We start from the raw sequence: 15,362 nt of genomic DNA on the forward strand, positions 1-15,362 counted from the left end.
TCGTAAGCACTTTTGTGAATCTTGTGATGTCTCATCCTATTGTAGATCTCGCACACACCCCTAGCTACAGATCATTGACTCTGGAGGCAAAGGTGGTACACCACTTGATTTCATATAATATCTTGCCGAAGTCGAGGTCTAGGGATCATGTCACGCCCCGAACCCGAAAATAGGACCCAGGGTTGAATTAGTAACCTAACTTGTCCCTGTATCATATAGATAACAATGATACAACATTATGAATGAGGGTCCAACCCCATTGAGTTACCAGACACCCTATACTTATCCATACACAAAACATATACACAGTGGAAAAGGTCATTCTATTCAAGTAATGTACCATACGAGAGTCTATACAAAACCAAAACAGAGTCCAGGCTCCATACATACAAAACGTACATTTGGGTGCCAATGTACCCCAAAACAGCAACCCGCGAAATAAAAGTCCTAGCACTTACCCAAGCGCTACCCACAGTACACTGGCCACTACGCTCCCAACTCTAGGACCCTAGTTCCGGTTACTCGAAAGACCTGTAAAAATGTACGTACAACAGGGGTGAGACACATCTCAGTAAGGCAAACACTGGTTATATTAGTATGTGGCATTCGAGTGTTATCATAATAGTAAATAAACACAGTTAATGCAATCCAGTATTCTCACAATACAGTTCCAGTACAGTGCATACACGCACACACACTCATACACAAACCTATGATCTACATGGTGTCGTCAAACCCCTTGGCCCGTAGCTGGTTCACGATATCTGGCGTTGGCCCGTAGCAAACCCGCGACACACGGTGCCATCGACATATGGCTAGTCCCAGACTCCTATGGCATCATATCAGCGCTAATTGGTGGATCCACACACTTTGGTGATCAACCGGTATAGGCTTACGCCCTCGGATATAGAGCCAAACACTCTTACCAACATGGTAGGCGATAAACACACGCCCTCGGATATAGAGCCAGACACTCTTTCAGTACCTAAAACAATTCAAAACCTAGTTCCTATTGCATTTTAACATAACACATTCATGCATGCTCATATAACCAAACATACCACACCCATTTGGTAATCCAAAAATCATGTTTTCCAATCATATACAACTTAAAACAAAGTCAAGGCACGACCATCCTTAATACACAATATAAATCACAATATACCAACAGTTTTCAACAAAACCAGGGATGCAACCCAATACCCCCTTTTTTCCTAAAATTGTAACATGAAAAACTTGTAATTTTACCTATTAGATTCCCCCAAATGAGTAACCAAAATCCACACAGGATCGTGAACAATAGTTCTACCAAGTCCGATTTAAAAAATAACCAATATAAACTGTATTCCCTTACCTTTCTCTCAAACGAACAATCCCGAACTCTACGGCTCCTAAACAGCGAATCAAGTTCTCAAAATCTACAAAACACTGTACAAAATATACTCACAACTCTGTCTTTTACCAAACTACCGGATTAGAAAAAGAAACTGAGCCTTACCTCGATTTTAAGCTGAAACCCGAAAATCTCTGAAACGAGATTCTGATCCATAGGTTTTGTAGAGAATCCTTCCTTGATCCTCGTGGTAACATTAGATCATCAATTCCAGCGATGAACGACAAAGAAATCTAGAGAGAGAGAGAGAGAGTAGGATGAGTTATAGAGAGAGAGGGAGAGAAAAGTTTCTAACTTAGCAACTAAGCAACCCAAAATATCTTTTATAGCACCTTTGACCTGGCTACCCTGGTCGAAAAATGGCGACTTCGTCGACGAGGCCCCATAGTCACTTTGTCGACGAGATGGTGATCTCATCGAGGAGCTTGAGATCCTCGATTTCTCAAAATCTCTCGGCTTCTCGTCGTCGATGAGCCTATAAACTTCGTCGATGAGCAGAACAAAGCCTTCATCGATGAAATCTGGCTTCGTCAACGAAGCTTGCTCAAATTCCAATTTTACCCTTCTCTTTATTTTTTAAACCATATATCACAGTTTGAGTTCTCACAGATCATGTCTTGTACCTAGATTGTTTTGTTATGTGGTGTTTATTCACAAGGAAGAAGCTAGATCTTCCTAGACTGACCCTCAGGTAGATATTCGTGAAGACTGTAGGGAAGAGGATCATACTGCCATATGGAGGCATCCTATATAGGATGTTTTTCAGAGAGAGAGTCATGAGGACTCCATATATAGTATTAAAGAAGATCAAGAGCATTGACGTCTTCTCCTCCACTCCTTTGAAGTTGATGGGGTATGAGCTCGCTGGTAACTTGTGGTTACCTACTATTCCTAAGATAGGTCCAAGGGCTCAGGAGGTTCCAAAGGAGTAGCCCTTTGTGCCATCAAACGCCGAGATAGTGGCGGCCATCATTGGTCTCACTGCATCATTTCAAGAGTTTAAGACCTCCATTACAAAGCAGGGACCCTGCTCCCAGGCCGGGCTTGATGCTCTCTATGGCAAGTTCACAGAGTTCCAGTCCGATGTGTGGGTGAACTTCCATATCCTCCATGAGCGCCTGAGAGAGATTAATGATGAGGACATCGGTGAGGATAAGATGGAGGTGAGTGGTGGTGAGGATGACGAGCACGATAATGGTGAGACTTAGAGGAGTCTTTGGACTTTAGCTGCTTTATATTTGATCTATCTTATGCTTTATTTACATACATTTACATTTGAGTTTGTAATACCTAAAATAGCTTTTGGTCATACACACTCCCCACACACACATACACAGTTACATACATATCTTATCTTATGGTGTTTGTCATTTTGCTTATACGTTTATCTGATGTTTATTGGCTTGCATGCTTATATACGTATATGTTTGCCTATTTGAAAGCCTTTTGCATGGTAGATGCAGTTGATGTGAAATTTCCTGTTAGTAGATAATTTAGGTTCTCACATGCTCAAAACTATGTGATATATTGTCTACTTGAGAACTTTTTGTGCAGGTTAATATGGGAAATGTCCTGTTTACTGGCGACATGCTGCTAGATTTTTGGTAGAAATTGTTTCAAAATATTCAAACGTTTTGTAAAATAATAATGGATGTGCATATAAATTCTGGTTTAGATTTCAAAATGTCTGCACTTAGCTAAATTTAAATTTGAATCATTTGAATCTTGTGCATACACATTTAAAGTTTTTGAAATTGGCAGGTGTTTATGAGATAAGTCACATTTTTAGACAAAATGCTGTCAAAATTTTTCAAAATCACTGCACATGTCCTAGACTTTTATAAATACTGAATATTTTAAAACTTAGGTTGTGCTTCTAGAACATTATCTTTGTGCATCATGAATAATTTTAATATGATCTGGTTCTAGTTCACTTCACTCTATTTGCTGAACTGAAATTCACTATATATATATATATATTTTTTTTTTGGCAAACTTTATCCCCAAAACAACAATTGGAATCAGTTTTTTTTTAAAGGAGAAATTTCTTTTTAAAATCATATGTGCTAAACTGATCCTAAAAGTAAGTTCTGTGTGATGCAGTATAGTTAAAAGCTTTAAAGTACTTGTGTATCTTTGTTCAAGGTATAAGTTTAAAGAGAATGCACAATTTTAGGGGGAGCCACTTCACCTTAATATATACGACTCTGAAACATTAAATTCATCTTATATCTCTTTTTACCTTATATCTTGTGGGAATACATACTTTCCTAACAAGTGGTAACGATTAGCAAGTAGTATCATTTTGTGCTGAATGATAATTTTATTTTTTCGACATGATCAATACTGAACTATTTGAGTTGTTGGATGAAAATTGCTATATATTGACCGTTGAACTCAAAAAAGGTCACTTGTGTACAAATGTATTTTGGGAAATGCTCTATTTTTTCAAACAGCATATTATCGATATTTTTTTTAAATCCTCCCAACTTATCTTTTGTATCTAAATGTTTTTTGCCTTCATGCTATATTTCGTAACCCTTTTTGCTGTTTCCAAAAAGAGAAGAAGAGGCAAAATTGGGTATATTGATAAATTTAAATTTAATTTAAATTGAACTTTAATTCTCTCTATGCATATAGTCAGGGGGAGCCTTTATTGGTTGTACCCACTTTTGCATAAAGCATTTGTCATCATCAAAAAGGGGGAGATTGTTGACCTAATTTGTCATATCCCGATTTTGATTATGACAAATGCATTTGGTAATAATGTTTGTACTAAGGCTTGCATGCAGGTTCACCTTATGCGTGTATTCGAACAGAAGGTTACATCATGATGGCGTATGGTGAGCACGCAGAAGAATGAAGAAAATTATGTTGTATTTGTAATTATTTTTATATTCTTTATTCTGGGATGTAACTTAGTTATGGACTATACCTCAATATGGCTTGTACTAAGTTGCATCATGCATAATAGGTAGGTATACTCAAATGACCGTAGTTGGACTTTAGATTCCTACACAGAGTGCACTAAGTCCCCCATATCACAAAATTTATCAGGGGAATTAACTGGAGTATAATTGGACTAAAAAAGCCAAATTTTGTGAGTGGTTGGGCGATCGAACCTGGCAGTTCAAATTGCCTCAGTCGTTTAAATTGTGGATAGGTCAAAAGTTGACCTGAGTTCGGCAAACTGAACCAAAATGAACATATCTTCCATGGGCGACTGAACCTATGTCGGAACCTTTCCCACCAACTCAGGCGCTCGAACATCACGTTCATTTTACCCTTGGGTGACTAAACTTATGAGTTTGGCATACCAAACTTCAGATCGGGCACCCCAAACGCGATTTTTTTTTTAGGAATCACCTCATTCAGCAAACCGAACATTTTTTTAGGTATCTGAACCATGAAAATGCCTTTTGTTGCTGCGTCTATTCGGTCGGTTGAACTTAGGCTTGGGCACCCGAAACTTTCAGGTTGGTTTTATTTTTAACCGAGATAAAAGGGGTTAAACTGGGTTAAAATATTAAACATGTTTAAAATTTTTTCAATAATACCTATAGAGTCCCCAATGGTCATAATTTGCCCATTGCCTATTTATGTAAGCTCATTGGCAAAAATTAGCAAGGGATTAGAAAAATCATTAAGGCCAAATTTTCTCAAATTTCCAAAATCCTATTTTTACCTATACTACTCCCATACACTCCAAAGCTCCATTTTCTTTGATTATCCAAGTGTTGTGATAGTGTTTAGAATGTTTGTGCTCCATTCCATTTGCTTATTACTCTCATTTTCTGTGTTTATTGATTTATGTTTTGAGAGTTAAGCTTAAGTTCTCCCACTGATTTTATCTAATAAATCTTGTATGGGAAAAACTTAGAGGCTTGTGGGTGCTTGTATTGATATTGCAAGATACCTTAGCCCTTATTTTTGTGTGCAAAATATTTTCTTAAGTTTGCTTTCAAACATCTCTTGTGCAGAACATATTGTTAAGGTTGTTTGAATCATCTTGCTAGCATCTTTTGAAACCCTAAACTGATATTGTAATATTTCATGCTGTGGTTCAATGTTTGCTTAGAAATACACTCTAGATCTTGATTGCTTATCTATACTAGATTGAGAGTTTAGAACACATTATTAAGCTCTGAGCATATTTACTATCATTCATGCTTGCATTATTATTTGAGCTATACTGTGGTACATAATTGCTTGTTTGAGAAGCATATTTCCGTGTACGAAAATTTATATACATTTGTTGTATTCCAGGCGTGGGCCTAAAGAGGGAGACTAACCTTGTTGAATAGTCTCAAATTGGCTTAGACCTGGTTAGGAAAGTTAGGTGCACCATCCTGGTAAGGTGTAGGTTGAGGTCAGCTCCCCTAATTGACTTGATTGTAACCAGTGTCACGCCACCCGTGAAGTGAGCTTATAGTGGAATCCTCGTGCTGGTGAGCTAAGGCGGGGACGTAGGCACTTTGGCTGGACCTTGATAACATATTACGTGTGCTGTTTATTCTTCTGTATTTTATATTACCGCACATGTATGTTTTATTTATGATTGCATAGGCAGACCCCAGGTTGTGTAATAATGCTGTTAGACTAGTTGACCTAGGAATAAATTTTTTAAATCTCCAATTCACCCCCCCTTTTGAGATTGCACCAAAACTAACACCTCTCTCTTTTTAGTAGGGTAGAGACACCTTTCTCCGTTCAATAGGTGGAGATCCCTCTCTAGCAAGAACATCCCTCTTGTTAGGCAACGATTCGATCCCTGAATTGTCAAGTTATAATACAAGTAACAGCAGATTTTTGTACAATAGAAACTCTCTCAAAAAGGAGAATTTTTACATGCTAAAAGCACTAGGATACTCTAAAAATAAATTTGAGATAAAGTTCAAGAGATTTCTATGTTTTCTAGATTGAAAGACTATGAACTTGAAGTGTAAAAATTGGAAAAACATTTCAAAAAAGGGGAATGGTGCACAACAACTTGTGAAGGATAAAATTGATGTGGTTTGATGCTATTTTTTTGCCCTAACATGTTTAGGGTTAGCCTTTTATAGGTAGGTTTGAAATATGACCATTTGAGCATGTTTTGGTGACATTATCTTTCAAAATAGGAAAGATTTTAAGCAGTTTACGAGAGTTATTACGCACTTTGGTAGCTCAAACCAATTAAAAGTGAATTCACAAAGTGGCAATAGCACTTCGATTGCTCGAGCCTTAACTTCAGTTGCTGGAACCTATTTGGTTGACTAAACCTGAGGTTTGGTCGCCCCAACTCCCTTGGAAATTTCAACTAGAAACATCCTTCAGTTACTACAAAAAATCGAGGTATTAGTAACGGATCAATTCACTAATACTCATAAATTTGTCACTAATAGTCACTACAAAAAATCAGTATCCGTCACTAATACTCATAAATTCGTCACTAATAGTATTAGTACAAATTTATGAGTATTAGTGACGGTTTTAAAATAGTTGCTATATGTATAGTTACTACTAACTTTTAGTGATGACTTAAATATTTTGTCACTAATAATGGAGTATTAGTGACGAATCAGAACCGTCACTAAAACTCTAATACCGTCACTATAAATTCTAGAACGGCTCAACTCAAATTCGTCACTAATAGAAGGGTATTAGTGATAAATTACAAATTCGTTACTAATACTAGGGCATTAGTAAAGGATTCAAATTCGTCATTAATAGTTCGGTATTAGTGACGAGTAACAAATTCATCACTAATACTAGGGCATTAGTGAATGATTCAAATTCATCACTAATACTCTGGCATTAGTGAATGATTCAAATTCGTCACTAATTAGTATGGTATTAGTGATGAATTATAAATTCGTCACTAATAGTAAAGGCATTAGTGAAGGATTCAAATTCATCACTAATAGTATGCTATTAGTGATGAATTTGAATCCTTCACTAATAATTAGAAAAATTAAAAAACCTTTAATACTAATTTTTTTTAATCATCAATTCTTATATAAAAATCTGTAATTACATTTTCGAATACATAAAATGAAACCATAATTACTACAAAATTCATAAATCATTCAAAATTTCGGATTTAAATACAAATTCAATTAAAATAAAGAAATAACATATGTTCAAATAACAAAAATTATTTCAAAATATTCAAAATTCAAATACAAATACTAGTACAAATTCAAATTAAAATACAAAAATTCCATTTGTTCAAATAACAATAAAAATTACAAAGAAATAATCAAAAGTTACATCTGACGACTGTAATGCATGCATGACATCAGGCTGATGTTATGACATCCGTGAATCCTACAAATTGAGTCATTAAAAAAAATTAGTATACAAATGGAGGAGAGCTAGCGCTCAATATAATCAAGAAAAATAATTATATGATATAAAAAATTCGCAAAGATTTCATAATCATGTATATTACACAATTTGTACGGTAGTAAAGAAAGTTAAGAGAAAATACCACAACCTTTGTGTTGAACATATTTGAATATGAAAAGATATAGATAGAGAAAATGGCACATCAATGCATCTGTAGAAAAAAGAAGGGTACTTGGAGAATCCTATTTTAGAGTTTTTCATTCTAAAAATGATTTAAGCCTTTTAAAAAGATATTTGGACTTTGAAGGAATATTTACGAAGTTATTAAAACAGGTCTCTAAGTCCAATTATTTATCGTAACAGCTTCATAAGCAAACATATGTGTGAGAAGTACTTACATGAGACTTATATGACATTACACATGAAAGATTAACTAAGTCTTCATGTCTTGAAGCTTGATCTTCATCCCAGCTCTAGCCAATCTTCTTTTGCTTGTTTTCTTCATGGCTTTTAAACTTAAATATGATCCATTGTGCTTGTAAGATATAGTTCCTAAAAATACACTTGAAAGCACAATTAGATTCCTTAGTTTGTCATTATCAAAATGAGATTAAGCCTTGTTAGGCCAACAATGAAGTCTAATGAGACACTATCCTACAGTTTGGTTGGTGCTAGTAGGGGCTCCAATAGCCGTGCAATCTTCTTTGGCTCTACCTAGTCTTGTTAGCAGGTGAGACAAGTATGGGTATAATCAACCACATGATCATGCATATATGGCCTATAATACCTCTACTTCAGCAATGCCAATGTACGATACCGTCATGGATGTCCTTTCCATATGGTATCATAACACGCTCTTACTCAAATCTATACTTTATGGCGTAAAATTCAGCTCTTACATGCCATCAACAATTTTTTCCCTCCATAGCTTGCAATCTTTTCATTCTTCCATCAACTTTATGAGGTTTTGCACTACTGGATCTCTAGCAAGGTTCTTTTTGATGCGCTCCCGCAACAGCGCGGTAACTATACTTATTGTCAAGTGTGTTACCATTTGTAAGGCCACCAACTTAGCCTATCTGCTTAATGCATTTGCAACTTGGTTCATCCACCTTGCCTTGTGCTCAAACGAGAAATCAAACTCTGCTGCGAATTTTAGCCAATGAACCTACTTAGGTGATAATTTTAATTGTGTAAAGAAGTGATTAATAGCCACGTTATCTATTTTTGTCACAAATTTTGAACTAAGTAGGGAATGTATCCATGCACGAAGACAAAGTATCACCTCTTGCATCTCTTTCTATTAAGTTGTGTACCTCCATTAAGCTTCACTAAGCCTATGACTCCCATACATAATAGGATGTCCTGCCTCTAACAAAACTCCTCTAGGGGCATAGTTGGCTGCATCTATCTACACCTCAAAGAGTTTCATGATGTTAAGAAGAACATGTACCTCTCATCATGACATCTTTCTCTAAGGCTTCCTGGCACTTCTCTATCTAGTTCCACCCTTGACCCTCTTTATGTTCCTCTTTATGTCCATACACATCTGTTGTATGCTCCTATCATTTTTTTTTTCTTTAAAACAACACTGGTGCTCCAAACAGTACTTGGGAAGAACATATATATATATATATATATATATATATATATATATATCCAACAATTCATTAAGTTATTTCCTTAGCTCTAATAGGTTTGGAGGAATTGTTTCATATGGCCTTTAGCAGGTGGCTTCACTCCTAGAAACAACTCAATCTCATGCTCCGATGGGGATCAACATGCTTTGGCTATCTCTTTTGCTGATATGGTGACGTGTGGATGACCTCTCGATGCCCACTATTATTTATAATTGTTTTGTAGGTACACATGGGACTACTTAAAGATCATTAATGTTTTTGATGGAAGACTTTTGAAGACTTTATAGTTATGTTGGATTTATATTTTTCTTGTACATTTTATTTTGAGACTATTAGGTGCATGAAGACCCAAGGGAAGATGTTGAAGCAAGATCAACCCTAAGACCCATGTGGGCTCCACATGGCTTGTGGTCCCCACACTATTTTGGGCCTCTTTTTGGTACACACTTGAGTCTCATATTTGAATTGTAATAATGCAAGACAACTAAGTTAGAGTTGGGAGAATGTTTATTGTTTTGTCTCCAATGCTTGTGTGAGAGTTGCGAGTGTTTAATGCTTTCTCTCCCATGTTTGTGTGAGAGTTGTAAAAGTGATTAATGTTTTGTCCCCCCCCATGCTAGCCTTTATATTTGTTATTATAAGAACTAAAATTTAGTCTATGTTTGAATATTGAAGAAGAACTCCATTGTTGAAGCTTGAAGCTTGTCCAATCTTGTGATTGCATAGTATGAGGCTACAACGTTCTCTCCGGAGATCAAATAGTGCGATACCTCGTTATCCAGCATCACACTCACCACCTATTCCCTCTCTTACTCACACGACCTTCTCTCTTTACACATCTATACTAGTTCATTTTCCATTTCAAAGCTTGGTTGAAGGACTACTGGTGTGGTTTAAGTTCATGTTGAACATCATCTAATCATCCAATGATTCTCTTGGGTAAACTTGTTACTTTTCTTTAATCTTTCCTTGATTTTGTAAGCCATTGCTTGAAGCCTAAAAGCCCATATTTGAGAAGCCCATTTGAATCCTTAAATTTCAATATTGTCACTTGCGAGCTAATATCAATTATAAGAATATTAGTTTGTTAACTTGGAGCTTGCAATCTTGACTTTGAAATTAACATCTTTCTGCATAAAATCTTTATTCTTTCATAAGGAACACTTGAGACTTGACTTCTGGACAAAATCATACACCTTTTAGAAAATCTTATGCCATGTGAATCGTTGCATAATTTATGGTGTTTATGTTTGTTTAATTGAATTCTTAAATCAAAGTGTTCAAGTGCATGTGCTTGCGTGAGGGTTGACCGTAGGACTAGGCCGACCATGCTTGTCCTACATCATCTTGGTATCAGAGCCTAGGTCGGATTTGGCGAACCCTCAAAATCCCATTTTCCCCTTAGTGCATCAAGGAAACTGTTTGTCTGAAACAATCAACTATTTGGCCCAAATAGTCGACCATTTGGCTCCATAATTCAGAAAATTTACATTATGTCTGAAACAGTCAACTATTTGGCCCAAATAATCGACGGTTTGGCTCAGAACAACCTACCCAAATTTTGAATTTTGGATATTTGGAACATTAGTTTGGTTAAGTTTCAGGGAAAAACCTCTGAGGAGGAGGATTGTGCTTTGATGGCGACCCGAGCCAGGAATCATTATTGTGGTTGTAGGAATGATATGAACCATGAGACACTCTTAGATGACTTGCAAGACCAAGTCCATGACTTGAACCAACACTTGACCTATGCGCTTGCAAAAATTGAGAGGTTGGAAATTAGTTTAGCTCCTAACCCACTCCAAGAAAATTCGGGATGGCCCATTAAGGTTGACATTGAGTTTGCTTTCCATCATTCTAGGGAGAAAAACCACATTTTAAGAGAAAGGGCAATACCTCAAGAACCCATAATCCCCCACAAAGGCCAAATGCTCCTAGAAGGTTCCAACGTTATGATCTTTATGTTCCAAACTGGAATGATAAGGATTATGATGAAGAGGATTTTCAACCAAGGAGACCATATTGTAGGGAAAATCATGATCCACATATAGATGTGATGAAAAGAGTGAAAAATGAAGTTGTTGACCTTATAGGTCACACCTTGTTTTGATTATGACAAATATTCCGGTATTTAACATCTATCAAGTTTGTGTGCAGGTTCATATTGGCTAGATCATATGATGGCATGTGGTATCTTAAAGCAAAAGAAGACCCAGAATATTTATTTGTCGTAATTTTATATGAAGTTTAATTTGGATCTATAATAGTAAATTAGGAAAGGTCGGTAATAATTGATGTGCATCATGCATGTAGGAACTGATAAGCTTAAAGACCTTAGAAAGACCCTAGGTTCTTGCACTTATACTTATGTTAGTCCCCATTATCACATATGCTATTAGGGGAGACTTTTGAATTAAAACAGGACTTAATGTATAAAAATAGTGAGGTTTTGGGCGATCGAACCATGGTGTTCAAAACACCTCAATCGACTGAACCGTTGAATAGTCAGCATGTTGACTTTACTGTTTTCGGTTAACCGAGCATTTACCCTCACTTTATCCAACTACTTGGGCACCCAAATATTAGCATTCAAATCACCCTCGGGCGACCAACCATGTGAGTTTGGCAAACCAAACTTGAGACTAGGTGACCGAACCTCAGACAGATTGGAAGATCGCCTTGGTCAGCAGACCGAACCCGTGATTAGGCACCCGAACATGAAAAAGCTACTTTTTCTCATGTATTTGTTCGGGCGACCGAACTATGGCTCGGTAGACCGAATCTGTCTACTTGGCCAAAATTTTTTCCGTGGTTAATTGAGGTTAAGCTAGGTTAATTTTATTAAACTCATTTAAAACAAATTTAATTATTCCATCTGTATTCGCAACGGTTATAATTTTAGCCCTACCTATATATATGGGTTCATTTGCTCAAATTAGCAAGTAATTACCACTTTGATTAGCAAAAATATTCTCTATATTTTTTTAGAAAGCTTTTTCCAAATACAAAGCTTATACCTTCAAATACTACTATCCCTTTGCAAAATCAATCCTCGTGAGAGTTCTTTGAGTTGTTATACATTATTCTTATTTGCTAAGAAACTCTCATTGTGTTGTGTATGTGATTTTTGGATTGAGAGTTGAGCATAAGGTTTTTCCATCGATTTTATTTAATAAATCTGTGTGTGGGAAAAATCTTGTAGCTAGTGAGTCTTTGCATCATTATTGCAAGATTCATTGAGCTTGTGTTTTTGTTTGACCAAAAATCGTTTCACAAGCATACTTTTGAGTATCTCTTTATGCTTGAATATTGAGAAAATATTTTTGAGATATTCTGATTACACTTTGTGAAAATCTTTAAAACCCTAAATTGTGATTGATATATACATCTATACGTAGTTTCAAATATTAGCTTGTTGATACACTCCTGTGCTTGATTGGATACAGTCATTGCTATTGAGTGTTGATTGCGCACATATAGCATTGAGCTTATAGTTCTTACATTATTAGTGTGCATTAATTAATACTGGTGTAAATCTACTTGATTGAAAAGCATATAATTTGTACACATCCTATATCTTAAATTGGTTGTATCCTAGGCTTAGCCTGAGGGGGTGTTGATCCAGCCTGGAAAGATTGGTTGTAAAAGGTTGAGGTCAACCCTGTGTTAATTTGACTTGATTGTATTACGGTGCCGCTCCACCCGTGAAGTGAGCCATAGTGTAATCTTTGTTCTTGTGAGGTAAGGCGGGGACATAGGCATTTTTCTAAACCTCGATAACATATATGGTGTTATCTCTTTTTACCTGCTTTACCTTGCATGCGTAATTAGCTTACTTGTGTAATTTAATTAAGGAATTGTATTGATTTATTTTGTATCTGCACTAGATTGACCCTAGGGTTGTGTAATATATGCTGCTGGTTAATTGACCTAAAGAAGAAATTTTAAACTACCAATTCACCCCCCTTTTGGGATTACAGTAAAACTAACAATTGGTATCGGAAACTAGTAGCTTAGACTTAAACATTTTTTTGCAAAAGATCTAGATGGCTCATAATACTGTAACCCCTTTCCCTGAGGGACCCTCTTCCACACGTCCTCTAGTTTTCATTGGTGTCAATTACACCTTCTAGAAATAGATGATGCGTGTTTATCTTCAGAATATTGATTGGACGGTGTGGAGAGTTGTCTCTGAGGGAAATTATGTTCCTATGAAAACTGAAGGTGAAACTAGAGTTCCTAAGATTGAAGAAGAATATACTAATGATGATATGAAAGCTTTTAGTATAAATGCTACTGCCATGAATAATCTCTACTGTGGACTTGATGTTAATCAATTTAATAGAGTTATGGTATGTTCTTCTACTAAGGAGATATGGGATAAGTTAGAAGTCACCTATGAGGGTATTAGAGATGTGAAGGATAGTAGGATTGATATGTTGACCTATGAGTATGAAGCATTTAGGATGAACATTGGTGAGTCCATACAGAGAATGTACACTAGATTCACACACATTATTAATTCATTGCATGCATTAGGTAAGACCTATCCTATGAATGAAATGATTAGGAAAATCCTTAGGGGTTTGCCTCCTATTTGGGAAGCAAAGGGTACGACCATATCTGAGGGTAGAGATCTTAAGGCAATGTCACTAGATGAACTGATAGGTTAACTTATCACCTATGAGTTAGCTATTAATGAGAGACTAAATGAGCACAATAGAATGATAAATGTGACTGCATTAAAAACGTCTACTAATACATCTAGCGAGTGCAGTGAACTTGAATATGGATATGACATGGCCATGCTAACCAAGAAATTCAGCAGGTTCTTCAGAAAGAACTGTAGGCTATACAGAAAGTTTAGAGATTTAGTATCTGAGAAGGGAGAGTCTAGTAAAAGAAAAGAAAAATTGAATTCTCCCACATGCTACAATTGCAACAAGGTTGGGCATATCAAACCTGATTGCTCATTGTTGAAAAAGGAGTCTAAGAAAAAGAAGAAAGCCATGAAAGCAGCTACCTCGTGGGATAGACAAAACAGCAGCGATTTAGATTCAGGTTGCAGAGACTCTGAGATTTCCAGTTTGTGCCTGATGGCACGAGATGATGAGAGATTGTCTTCTTGCTCTTTATCTTCATATTATTTTGATGATGATTGTGATTCTGATAGCATGCCTACATTTAAAGAATTGCAATATGAATATATTCATGTATCTAAGTCACTAAAAAAAATGACCAAGGAAAATGATGTTTTGAAAGAGAAATGTGAAAATTGGTCTAAACTTTTTGAAATTACAAAGAATTCCCATGCCTCAATTCTTAAAGAAAGAGATTTGAAAATTGCCGAGCTTGAGAGAAAATTGAAGGATAGTTTTAAAATTGTTTATAAATTTATTGAGGACCAACGCAATTTTGAAAAGCTTCTAGGGGCCCAAAGAAACTCTCTTAGCAAATAAAGTCTTGGATTTAATGGTATTGAAAATGTGAGACAACCTAATCTTTACTTGGGACATTTTACTCAAGAATCAAAATCTCAAATTCTACCTAAAGATCCTCGATGTCGAATGATATGTTTTAAATGTAAACAATTTGGTCACTTTTAGTTTGACTGTCCACTTAGAAATAAACATGTAAGAATTAAAAAGGTGTGGAGAGTCAAAGGTGATCCAGGCACTAACCCCTGTTGACCCAACATAATTTGGGAACCAGCGTCAGTTACTTATATTTTCTTGCAGGTGTGCTTAAGATCGTCCTCTTCCAAGGACAAGTGGTACTTGGATAGCAGTTGCTTATGGTATATGACCGGCGACAATGCCAAGTTCGCATTCATCACTCCCAAGGATAAAGGGTACAAGACATTTAGAGATAATGCCAAGGGCCGAATCATTGGTGTAGATAAGGTTTGTAAGGAACCTTCCCTAATTATTGATAATGTATTACTGGTTAATGGTTTGAAACATAATTTGTTGAGTATTAGCCAATTGTGTGATAAATGG

Source organism: Malania oleifera, chromosome 11 (assembly GCF_029873635.1).
Source record: "Malania oleifera isolate guangnan ecotype guangnan chromosome 11, ASM2987363v1, whole genome shotgun sequence".
Lineage (NCBI taxonomy): Eukaryota > Viridiplantae > Streptophyta > Magnoliopsida > Santalales > Ximeniaceae > Malania > Malania oleifera.